Source organism: Cornus florida, unplaced genomic scaffold (genome assembly GCF_030987335.1).
Source record: "Cornus florida cultivar Cherokee Brave unplaced genomic scaffold, ASM3098733v1 CherokeeBrave_3.0.0_Hap2_Chr07, whole genome shotgun sequence".
Classification (NCBI taxonomy): Eukaryota; Viridiplantae; Streptophyta; class Magnoliopsida; order Cornales; family Cornaceae; genus Cornus; species Cornus florida.
In genome coordinates, this window is record NW_026775577.1 from 63,293,784 (window position 1) to 63,306,765 (window position 12,982).

Genomic DNA, 12,982 nt, shown 5'->3' on the forward strand with positions numbered 1-12,982 from the left:
TTTAAATGATGTGGTGAGAGATTTGTTATATGAATTTCCATGTGGATGAGTTAACTATCTCTTCTAGATGCATTCTTTAAGAAGTGATGTAAAAATATCACATGAAGTTCTAAAGAGCTAAAAATGGATATATCAAAATAGTCTAGCACTTGTGATATCACATTAGTCATCTAAGCTAGAACATAGTATCCTTTGAATGTCATATTCTCAAAACTAAAGAGTCAAATAGATATATGAAATTTAAGTTTCATGACACTTGAGAAGTTTCACTCCTTAGAAGAAAACAAGTTTACTTATCATGCTCATTTCAATTTATTTTGCATGCTTGAGGTAAACTTCTTTGTATAAAACATAAATGTTGATTTAAAGATAGTATCATCCATGTAAGTGCAATCAACATATTTTCAGTAATGGTTTTGAAAACTAAAAGATACAAAAATATCAAGTTTGTTCAAAAATCATCATTCTTGAAAGAAACCACTAAGCCTTTTGAAGAGAGCTCAAAGAGCTTATTTTTAACCACATAAGCTATAGATCATTTTAAATATGTAGTTCAAAATATATGCATTTCAAATTCGAGTGGTTTATCTTTAGAGACCTTTGAATTCAAAGTCACTTAAAAATGCATTTGATAAAAATCATTTCATGCAAAAACATGTAGCATTTTTGTTCTTTTAATCAAAGTCACATGTGCACAAAGTCATTCATTTAATTTCTTCTTCACGGTTGAAGACTTGGGGAGATATTCTAGCTTAGTTGCCAATGATGACACATACTGCATATTATGATGTGAAAACAAAATCAAGGAACTAAGATAATATCATAGCAAAACAAATTTGTTCCAATAACTAGAACATTTATAAAGTTCACCAATAATGGATCAACAAATGAAGGTGAACTACTCTTCAACTCTTAGGAAGGCATTATGAACTCTCATTCTTAGATCACATTAGATGGCTCTTCTAATGAGTTTTGTTCCTTGAGGTTTTTAAATGAGGACTTATTTGATTTTTCATTATCTTAAGTCCAACAAAATATTTCAAGTTTAGTAACCTTGTTTCATATATACAAGAAATGATACCTCTAAAATGTAGATAAACCATTTAAGATCACAAAATTACATAAATGATTTTCTTGTACATAGCTACTTTAATAGATTTGATTAACTTTGAATGAGGTAGCATTAATAGTCAACAATATGCCAAAACATACTAATTTCATATAAGTCATCAAAATCTATAATATAGACATTTTTTTTTTTTTTTTTTTTACATCAATTAGCAACAAGTAGCATATTAAGATCATCATGTATTTAATTTTGTTAAGATAGATATGAGAACAACTCTATTGTCATTTTCACATAAGAATTAAACTGTAATTCTTTGAATTCAAACACATTAATAAAGAAGGAATTCCTTACCAAATGAACTAACTCCACTAGCTTGGAAGTTGTTTTGCAATGTAATGCATCGTTCATCCTTTTGAGAGAGAGAAGAAATCTTGGCATGATTTCTCTTTTGTTTTTTAGGTAATCATTTTTGAGAGTCCACTTGTTCTGTGAAATGGATTTTGAATCTACAAAGCATACTCAAGTGGCGATCTTTGGTACCCTATTCTTTTAGGGTCCTCATGAGTTAGAACACATTATCAAGGTTTCTTTTGGAACACAATTCAATACAAAGCACAAATGTGACACTAACTTTAATCAACATGCTTTAAACTAAATTGTCAATTTAAATGTCTTTAGCATGTTAGTGCAAATGTCAATTCAATAAATAGACATGCTCATGATTACATTCAATTCAATGAATCCATATGAGATAAATAAAAATGAGTGAAGTAACAACCTTTCATATATGGATCATAATGTAATTCCATAAGCATTGTCCGTAATGAAATTCAAGAATTGACAAAGAGGAACATAATTCTTCCTAAGTAGGCAACATTGAGCAAAGTGCCCCCTTTTCAAAATCCTTAAAGGATTCAACAATTTGAAGGACGATGTACTTCTTTCTATAATCAAATATACATTTTCAAAGAATGTTAGCTTATTGGAAAGCAAAGTTCCTTTTAAAATTTACACATTTTTAAAACAATTTTATTCTAATTCAAGGTGTAGCATTACGAATGAAATTATAAGTAATTCATATGAATATAATGCATGTAGGAAATTATTTTTCCATCAATGAAAGCATGTATTAAAAATAGTTTTCATAATTGATGAATACTTGAATTACATTAAAAGAAAATTTCCACAATATATGAATGATTAAAACAAACCATGAAATAAATAATCAAGCAATTCATAGCGTGAAAAGATTGTGTGGAATTTTACTAATTACCTTGCCCTTGGGGTTATTCCCAAGTGTGATGCTTCCTTCCTAACCTTGATTGATGCCTTCAAGTAACCCTACAAGAAAGGGTTGTATATTTTCCTTTTGGTACCCAAATTTTCTTGGGTTCATATAAGTTAGGCAATAGAATATAAGTTCATTTTGTAACCCAAATCTTCTTTGACATCAATTTCTTTCTAAATGGATAGTGATGCTTGTTAGTAAAATATATGCTTCATGTGACATTTAAGATATAACAAATCTTATACTAATATGTCATTAGATAATTAACAATATGTTAAGAAATCATTAATTTAAATATGCAAAATAAATTAATAAAATCATAATAATCAATAAAGAACCTGGACCGAGGCTAGTATTGAATACTATGTCCTTAAGACAGATTCGCCCCGCTATGGTGCTAACGGACTCAGTGGCATCTATCTCCCAGGATACAACGGTCTACATCCACCAGTAACAGCACTACAAACTCGTGGATACGGCGAACCTTCTCCGTGTAATACTCTCTCTGACTCAAAAATGCATCTATGCTATATAAATGCTGAATTGGGTGCAATTTGAATCAAATGGTTCGGACCAATCTTAATATGGCTCAATGAAATTGGTTTAGGGTCTAAGTGGTTCGGACCACTTTGAACCCACTTGGGTTGGGTTCAAGTCTAGAGAGGGAGATAGAAGAAAATGAAAATGAACAACTTGCAAATGATCCAAAGGGGGGTATTTATAGAAACAGAAATGCCTTTTCTGATTGGGTGCGTCTCTTCATCATTGGACACAACCATTACAATAGGTTGCAATGGTTCACATGGTGTCTATTCACCACTAGACACATTCATTCCAATAGGTTGCAATGGTTCACATGGTGTCTGTTCACTAATAGACACATCCATTCCAATAGGTTGCAATGGTTCACATGGTGTCTGTTCACCAATAGACACATCCATTCCAATAGGTTGCAATGTGTCTTTTCGAGTGGGTGCAACCATAGGTCATGATGGTTCGGAAAAAGGTGTAACCTTTTGAAAAAACTAAAAAGTGGTTTTTTTAATTTAAAAGGTGTAACCCTTTAGAAAAACTAAAATATGGTTTTTTTAATTTAAAAGGTGTAACCTTTTAGAAAAACTAAAAAGTAGTTTTTTTAATTCAAAAAACCAACCACCCAAAAAACCCACTCATTTGTAAAACCCATTTAAATAAGCCAGCCCAAAATTAGGCCCAATCTAAAATTCCAAAAAAGAATAATCTGGACTTTACAATTAGGCCCAAGCCCAAGCCCAAATCCTAAACTCAGCTTATTTAAATTTCAATTTATTTCAACATTTTTTCCATGTGGGACAAACACTTCCCACATTTTGCATACCTATTTAGGCTTATCAAAACACTACACTTTGGAGCTAATTTCTCATTCATCCAGAAACGGATTTCAGAAAGTAAATATACCACGTTCATCTCCTTGCGGAGAGAAACGTGCTTGTCTAGAGATCTGTAAAAAATTAGTAGCGGAATCTATTTCAAATCTCATCCAAAGTTTATGTTTTTAATGCCCCCGTTTCCAACAATCCCCCACATGAATGGAAATTTGCGTAAAATGCAAAAGATAATCATGCAGACACTAGAGAGAGTATAATCGGAAAGATACTACATCAGGATAGGTAGCTTTTGGCTTTGAACCTTCCCTAGTGTATTGCTATCAGATTTACTGGCTAACCAGTGAACACGATGTCTTGAACTGTTCAGCCGTTTGTGTAAACCAAGACAATAACAAACACATAGTAGCTTTCCTCACAAAGTTGGTTCTCATTGTTATGTTCATTTTGGCCCTGAACAAGTCCTGGTATTCAATGAGTGCTCCAGAAAACTTAGCCTTTATAGTTCTCATAGAAGCGGCCCCACTTCACACTCATATAGGTGACTTCTTATTAAGAGTATCCTACCATAACCCACTTGAAATTTCAAGGTATAAGAGTCATTAAAAGCATAGCTTATCCTAATCATCGCTGTAGGTGGCACTGTCTCATCATAGAAATGGGTAGAAGATTTATATCTTCCCAGTGCTTCTGGTGAGTCACTCAGAATTTCTGTTGTCCCTTTGAACCTAGATCTTGGGATCTCCAGTCAACTAGGTTGGGTTTCCATTAAGGTGACTCGTTAGCTTTCGGCTTTAAACCCCATTCCCCTCGATGAACTGTACAATTGCTCTCTAATACAACCTTCAATTTTATATGTGGCCACAAGGTTGTGTTTAGAAATATTACACTCTGCAGAGATTTCTCCAGGTGAGAGCAACTGTATACTTTGTGCCCTAAAATTGCTTATTGTTAGCAATATCATTTTCTTTGGTGGCACAGGTGTAGGCTTACTTTGAATTGTCCTCTAGGTGAAGTCTATTGACATCCCTATTTGATTTATTCAAAGTTTCTAACTTTGAGTTATATCAAGAACATAGAACTACACCTTTAATATAAAAGACATATCCACTATTGGATTTGAAGTCTTTAATATCCCATATCCAGATTTCATCACTGTTACACCTCCAATTTAGTTAGATACCTCGATCTATGCAATATTGGATTTAGGGTGTATCTCAACTACCCAATTTATTGTTTTTTAGTGATCCGATCCTGGATTGAAAATGTGCAATTAAACACAGTTATTAAGTTGCCTTGCAATCTCAACCAATGATATACTTTGGCTAGTATATATATTTGAGATTTACATCTACAAAAGTTAGCTAGGCTTTTGTTATCATAACTAGTATTATCTCAATCTCACTCTATTGAGAATATACTATATTATCAGATGTTAAATCTTTCATATCAAATATACCAATCAGTATATCATTTATATTTTAAGGCATACAATGACTTACGCATCACATTTATGTCATTGTCTCGGTAGTAGCTTTAATCCATTCAAGGACTTATAAGCTTACACACTTGACTTTTCAACTGGAACAAATAACTCAGCACTTCAACTGAAAAAAGAACTCTTCTAGTTGTTCCATAATATTTTCCTCATAGAAAATAATATGCACGTACTATTGTTATAATAATATAAATGATTTTTGGTTCTATCCTAAAGCTCTTAGGACTTGGAACCCCCCACATTTATAAGTATTTCTGTTAAGATGAGTGACTCGTAACAAATTTCATCTATGGATAATATCTCCCCACAACTTTGGGATAATCCTGAAATTTTATCTCTAATGTATTTATTATGATTTTTCAACTTTGAAAGTACCATATATTAAATACTTCACCTCATCTACCTTTTCAAGGTTCCATATTCGCTTCTCAACAAGCATATATAATAGTCTCTAGTGCATATGTACTCACTTTATCTTTAGCATATTCTTATAATAATTCACCGACATTACCGTGAATTAATGCTAAAGATATTAATTACAATGGGCTCTAATTAATATTTGATTTTACTTCTTTTATATTTATTATAAATTGAGTTATTCTTGTTTAGGTTCATGTTAAGTCAGTCATATTAACATGTTATAACTTTTCATGTGTCACACATCACATAACTCAATCATTTAAGCAAATAATTATCTTATTATTTAAGCTTTGGATACAATCACTACAGAGTGAGCACTCACTTCTCAGTTATCATTACTAGTCAAAAGTGAGTTCTTAACTATCATTACTAGCTTAGATTAAGTACACTCTTCTCATATCTCACTACTAGGTTATGATGAGCACCCACTTTTTAGCTATTACCACTAGCTTGAAGTTAAGTTTGTTTAGCTATCAATTCTAGTAGTTCATAGTTTTAGTACACTTATCTAAGTAGTCTACCTTGGTAGTAGAGTAATTTGTTTTGAAGAATATTCTTCAAAAACTACTATTTTACAAGTAATATTATTCCCTCCTACATGAGCAGATATGATGAATAGCTCAAATAGCTTATGGCTAAAATAGCTACTCATCACCCTCGTGCTTTTTTTTTTTACTACCAAGTTGAGAGCTAGAACCAACTAACAATTTTTCCATCTTCCTCTTAGGTTCTGTGCACCTCATTAATCATTTTAGCTTATAGCTAAGCTACCTTGTTTGCAACTCAGTAACATTTTAGCTTTTAGCTAAATTGTACATTAGAGCTAACTAGTTTGATTTAGCTTGTCTCAGTGTACTAGCTTAGTGTATCCATAACACTTTCCATTAAACTCTTTAGAGTTATCGGAAAATCTTTTCTTATTTAGCCCATTCACAGTTATACGTGTCTTAGACACTAGTATAGATCTTTCTCCCTTGACTATTGGAAGAATTGACATACTTAGACTAATCAATTTTTGTCTGTTGTATTAAATACACAAACCAGTCATGAACTCATCCAAAATTAATAATATCACACATTAAATAAATTATGTTGTAAATTTGAATTACAATACACATTAAGTAATTCAACTACATAGTTCAATATTATAGTATCAAATGAAAGTAAACATTTATAAAAATAATATAAACTTGCATAACAATATAGTTTCATATTATATCACATGATTAATTATATCACATAATTAATATAAGAAATAATAATAATCAAGAGAAGAAAATCAGGAATAAAAGATTTAGACGTTCTAGCCTTTTTTACTACCTCTAAGCTCATCTTTATTTTCATTGTATGATTTATGCACAAGGAAATGATATGCAATACTGTTATGAGCATAACCTATCAAAGGTTTTATGTGTAGGGACTGTGCACTTGTAGCTCGCCTAGTGTGGTAGCCTGTTAGTGCCTTTTGCACCTGTCCACGACACACTCACCTACAAGGTTGTCACATTTTAGGTCCACTCTAACCTTTCATAGGAGTAGGATCTGCAACCTTAAATAGACACCCTCACACTTTTAAGAATTTATAGAAAGGTTTTCAACCTTTCCATAATTCATATGATGTCACATTTCTAAGGTTTCATCTTTGCTTCGTGGCAAATACACATAACGGTATCTTGTGCAACCAATGATAAAAGTAACGAAGTACTTTTTTCCACCTCTAGTTGGTACATGTTTAAGGTAATGTCATATACTTCTTAATATCATATTACAAAATTAAATAATTTAACCAATATTGAATAATTCAATAATCTACTTATATAACATGCTTCAATTTCACATAATATTGAATGCATAAATATTTAACATATTATCATATAATAATGTATATAACATTATTTTATCATATCTCAACTATTAGTATAATATCTACTTGTTTATATCTTAAATAGAAACATATAATAAAATCTACGCAAGGAAAGAGTCTGTCTTAAGATTGTTAGTAAAATATATGCTTCATGTGACATTTAAGATATAACAAATCTTATACTAATATGTCATTAGATAATTAACAATATGTTAAGAAATCATTAATTTAAATATGCAACTCTATATTTAATTAAATATGCAAAATAAATTAATAAAATCATAATAATCAATAAAGAACCTGGATCGAGGCTAGTATTGAATACTATGTCCTTAAGACAGATTCGCCCCGCTATGGTGCTAACGGACTCAGTGGCGTCTATCTCCCAGGATACAACGGTCTACATCCACCAGTAGCAGCACTACAAACTCGTGGATACGGCGAACCTTCTCCGTGTAATACTCTCTCTGACTAAAAAATGCATCTATGCTATATAAATGCTGAATTGGGTGCAATTCGAATCAAATGGTTCGGACCAATCTTAATATGGCTCAATGAAATTGGTTTAGGGTCTAAGTGGTTCGGACCACTTTGAACCCACTTGGGTTGGGTTCAAGTCTAGAGAGGGAGATAGAAGAAAATGAAAATGAACAACTTGCAAATGATCCAAAGGGGGGTATTTATAGAAACAGAAATGCCTTTTCTGATTGGGTGCGTCTCTTCATCATTGGACATAACCATTACAATAGGTTGCAATGGTTCACATGGTGTCCATTCACCACTAGACACATTCATTCCAATAGGTTGCAATGGTTCACATGGTGTCTGTTCACCAATAGACACATCCATTCCAATAGGTTGCAATGGTTCACATGGTGTCTGTTCACCAATAGATACATCCATTCCAATAGGTTGCAATGTGTCTTTTCGAGTGGGTGCAACCATGGGTCATGATGGTTAGGAAAAAGGTGTAACCTTTTGAAAAAACTAAAAAGTGGTTTTTTTAATTTAAAAGGTGTAACCCTTTAGAAAAACTAAAATATGGTTTTTTTAATTTAAAAGGTGTAACCTTTTAGAAAAACTAAAAAGTAGTTTTTTTAATTCAAAAAACCAACCACCCAAAAAACCCACTCATTTGTAAAACCCATTTAAATAAGCCCAGCCCAAAATTAGGCCCAATCTAAAATTCCAAAAAAGAATAATCTGGACTTTACAATTAGGCCCAAGCCCAAGCCCAAATCCTAAACTCAGCTTATTTAAATTTCAATTTGTTTCAACATTTTTTCCATGTGGGACAAACACTTCCCACATTTTGCATACCTATTTAGGCTTCTCAAAACACTACACTTTGGAGCTAATTTCTCATTCATCTAGAAACGGATTTCAGAAAGTAAATATACCACGTTCATCTCCTTGCGGAGAGAAACGTGCTTGTCTAGAGATCCGTAAAAAATTAGTAGTGGAATCTATTTCAAATCTCATCCAAAGTTTATGTTTTTAATGCCCCCGTTTCCAACAATGCTCTCCCCTAGGTGAGCACAAAATAATGCACAACACCTTGACTTTGGAAATTAGTGTCAAGTGGGCATCATAGTTAAATTTAAAAACCGCTTAACACCTATACTATGTAGTATGAGTGAGAAGGGGTCGTCCCAAGGGATTGGAGTCGTACTTGAATGTGAAAATACAACTAGGGTCAGTAGGTCGAGTGATCAACAAATGGTTGGTTGGTTAAGTAAACTAGAGGGCAACTAAATTAAACTATGTGATTGAATGTAATAAGAGTAAGTAAGAGAGAGAGAGAGATCTTGGGGTTTAGAGGTCACCACCAAGCAATGCTTTTCTACACTTCCAACTAGTGACTAATGAGGGTAAAATGTGTTGCAATATTTGTGTGTATGTGCTTGGTTAATTCAATTAGTAGGGGTGACCAATTTAAGCATACATTGTCTAATCAACATGTGAAAAGCACAATATATCTAGCAATTAAGTATATATTGTCTAAATAGCATGTGGAAAGCACAACACATCTAGCAAGTCATTAATCCTTTCATTAAGTTCACAAGCCAAACACACCACAAGGTTAGAGACATATGCTACTTGCATTCAAAAGTATTAAACATCAAACAACTAGCATGGATTGTCCTCTCATCTAACAATGACATATGCTACTTGCATTTAAAAGATTTCATGTGTTTATTTTTCAGAAAAATCCAGAACAAAGGCTGAATTTGGAGGCCTAGATGAATTTTTTTGCAAAAACACAAAGAAGAAACCCCCCTCAAAATTGAGTGTTCTACATGACTCATGAGGAATTTAAAAAAAAAACGCAATGTAGAATGCCCGAAATGCTCCTCCATGAAATCTGGTCATGGAGGTCCAAAAAGCTGCTGTTTTGAAAACTGAGAGCTGAACTTCGTAAGCGATTTCCGATATCAAGACAATATTTTATGGAAAAACGCGAAAAAGAAACCCCCCCTAAAATCATGTTTTCTATTAAACCATGTTGAAAGAAGAAAATAAAAGCACCGTGAAAAGTTTATAATGCCCCTAGATCAGAATATGCAAAAAAAAGTGCGAAATGAATTCACAAGAGGCTCAAAACACAAACGATAAGGTTTTGCCCGGAAATGACCACGCACGCAAACGTAACTTACCAATTTGGACGTGCTACAATGGTCCACGACTTAAAAATACCACCGATACAAAATCCGACCCCTCAACGGCCAAAAAGGCAAAAATGGAACTTGGAATGAAAACTCGGAATCCAAAAATACAAAACGGGATCAAATGACCGTTTGGCCCTTGGCCATATTTCAAACATGATTAATAAGACCCTATGAAAGAATGAAAATGGAATTCCCACACCCGATGCAACCATGGTGAAGCAATGACTTGCGATTTTTCAAGGTTTTCATAATATTTCATGAAGTTAAAAAGTTGTATAAAATACAATATACATGTCATTGGCCTCCGGCCTCATCTCATACATGTCAAATACATTAAAAGGAGTGCACTTATGTACATATTACATACATGGAATCAAATATACATATTTTGACATATAAGTCTACAAAATGACATTTCATGCTAACATTTGCATGAAATGGAAACTTGAAAGCTGCACGACATCCAAGGAATGCTAGGCTTCACGAACCAAGTCTTCGTACCTGAAATATACCCCAGTATCGTAAGGGTGAGTAACATAAAGCTACTCGTAGGAGATGAGCATGCATCGACCTAGCATTTTACAAATTTATCACCTTAAGGTGAAACATGTTAAAGGGGTTCATGCCACCTAACGTCTATATCGAAATAAGACTCAGGGAGCATCCTAAGCTACCTTAGAGTGTTTCTAGCATAAATCACAGCATCTATGCCATTTAAACAATATGGAAGCACGTTATACAAAGTAACAAGATATAGGTTCTTAAAGGTATTAACTTGCAATCTCGAATACAGAAACACATAAAGTGATCATGTCACTTAACGTCTATGTTCTAAATAAGTCTAAGGAATCACCCTAGGCCATGTTGAACAATCAAAACGCAAATTACAACTTCAATGCAGTCTAACCACACAAAAGCATATTATACAAGGCAACAAAATACAATTTCTTAAAGCTATCAGCTTGGAATCTAAAGCACGAAAACAACAGAAGTGGGTCATGCCACCTAACATCTATGTTATAAATGAATCAATAGGATCAATCCTAAGCTTTATTAGAACGTCAAAACACGATTTTCAATATCGATGCAATTTAACCAACATTGGAACTTCCAATACAACGCATAAAGCACAATTTCGCAAAGTTAACATCCTGTAACTTAAAATGGAACGACAAATAAGAAACAACAAGTTACAACATCATCTAGTTATCAACTTGAAAATGAAATGCAAAATTAAACAAAGTGGATACTCGGACGTCACGCCGGATTAGACTGACAACATAGTTACTTTAGGGTTACTAGCCCATGGGTAACCTCCCTATGTGCGCACTAGACTATATATAGAGGGACTATCCCCCGTACTAGAACCACGTCCTAGCCATAGTCAAACAACGACATCCCCAAGTTTCCAAAATCAACAAGTTGTGCAACAACGCATATATCAACAGGAATATGCAAGATAATCAACTATCTACTAAGCACAACCAAATTTGGAAACCTATACAATACATGCTCTAAATTCACAACGAATATGATATGATGAATGTCGAATCTTCAGTGTGCAATTCGTTACACGCTATGCATGAAAGATGTTAAGCACGAAGTGTGCAAATCATTACACAAGGCAACAATATATTCAATAAGGAAAACATATTCTCATAAATACAAACATAGCAATTATGTTATCCAATGTTTAAAACATAATCAAATGAATATATAACAAGTCTAAGTCCATAATTTGAATATAGAAACCACTTCTAAAACACAACTAGATCATGGAGCAAATTGATAGAATTTAAATAGATAAACACAATTAAATTCTCTAGATTTCTGATTCAATTTCAATTAACCTCCATTTAATACATGTTAAAGGGCATGGCAAGGTCATCACCTATATCCATTCTAAAACTCAATTAGGTTGTTAGAACAACAAAGTAGAACCTTAATTAAATCATTCTAATTTAAATCCCAAGGTTCTAAAACAACTTCAAATAGTCCCAAATTAATATATACTAGTAAACAAGTCATAGCCAATACAAATATCAAGTTAAAACCTTAATTAAGCTAATGGGACCACAAAATAGATTTTAATTAATTCTTTTAATTAAAATCTCTAGATTTTCAAACTTAACCAAATGCTCTCAATTTAACATATCTTAGAGAACATGCCAAGGACTAATGTAATATCACATTACAAGCTTATTTCATGCAAGTTACACCTATGTAAATTAAACTTTCACTAAAGTTAAATATAAAATAAAGGTTGCAATTCTCATGCAATTAATCCCAATTTAATATATGTGAACAACCACACCAAAGCTTAATTTTCTAGCATGCCACAATTCAATTCCAAGTTGTATATCACCATGAGGATTAAATCTTAAACAAGGAAATTAATTAAATAAAAGGTTTCAAAACCTCACCGAATATTCTAAATCAAATATATGTGAAGCTATATGGCATGTAGATCAAGAATATAAAGTCAGAATTCAAATGGAGTGAATAGTGCACTCGGAGCAAATTAATTAATAATTACTAATTTTCAAAATACCTCCAATTACTTTCAAATTCAACTATGTTGAAGAGCATGCTAAGGCCTAATATAATATTCTAACACATATTAATTTCAAGCTAGTTAAGGCCATGTGAATTAATCTTTCACCTAAGATAAATATTAAATAAAATCTTTAATACTTATTCAAATGTTCCAATTTTAATACACGACAATGAGCATATCAAGGGGCAATATAAAATCATACTACATGTTTAAACCAAGTCATGAGCAACCGGGAAAATTAGATCCCGTACAA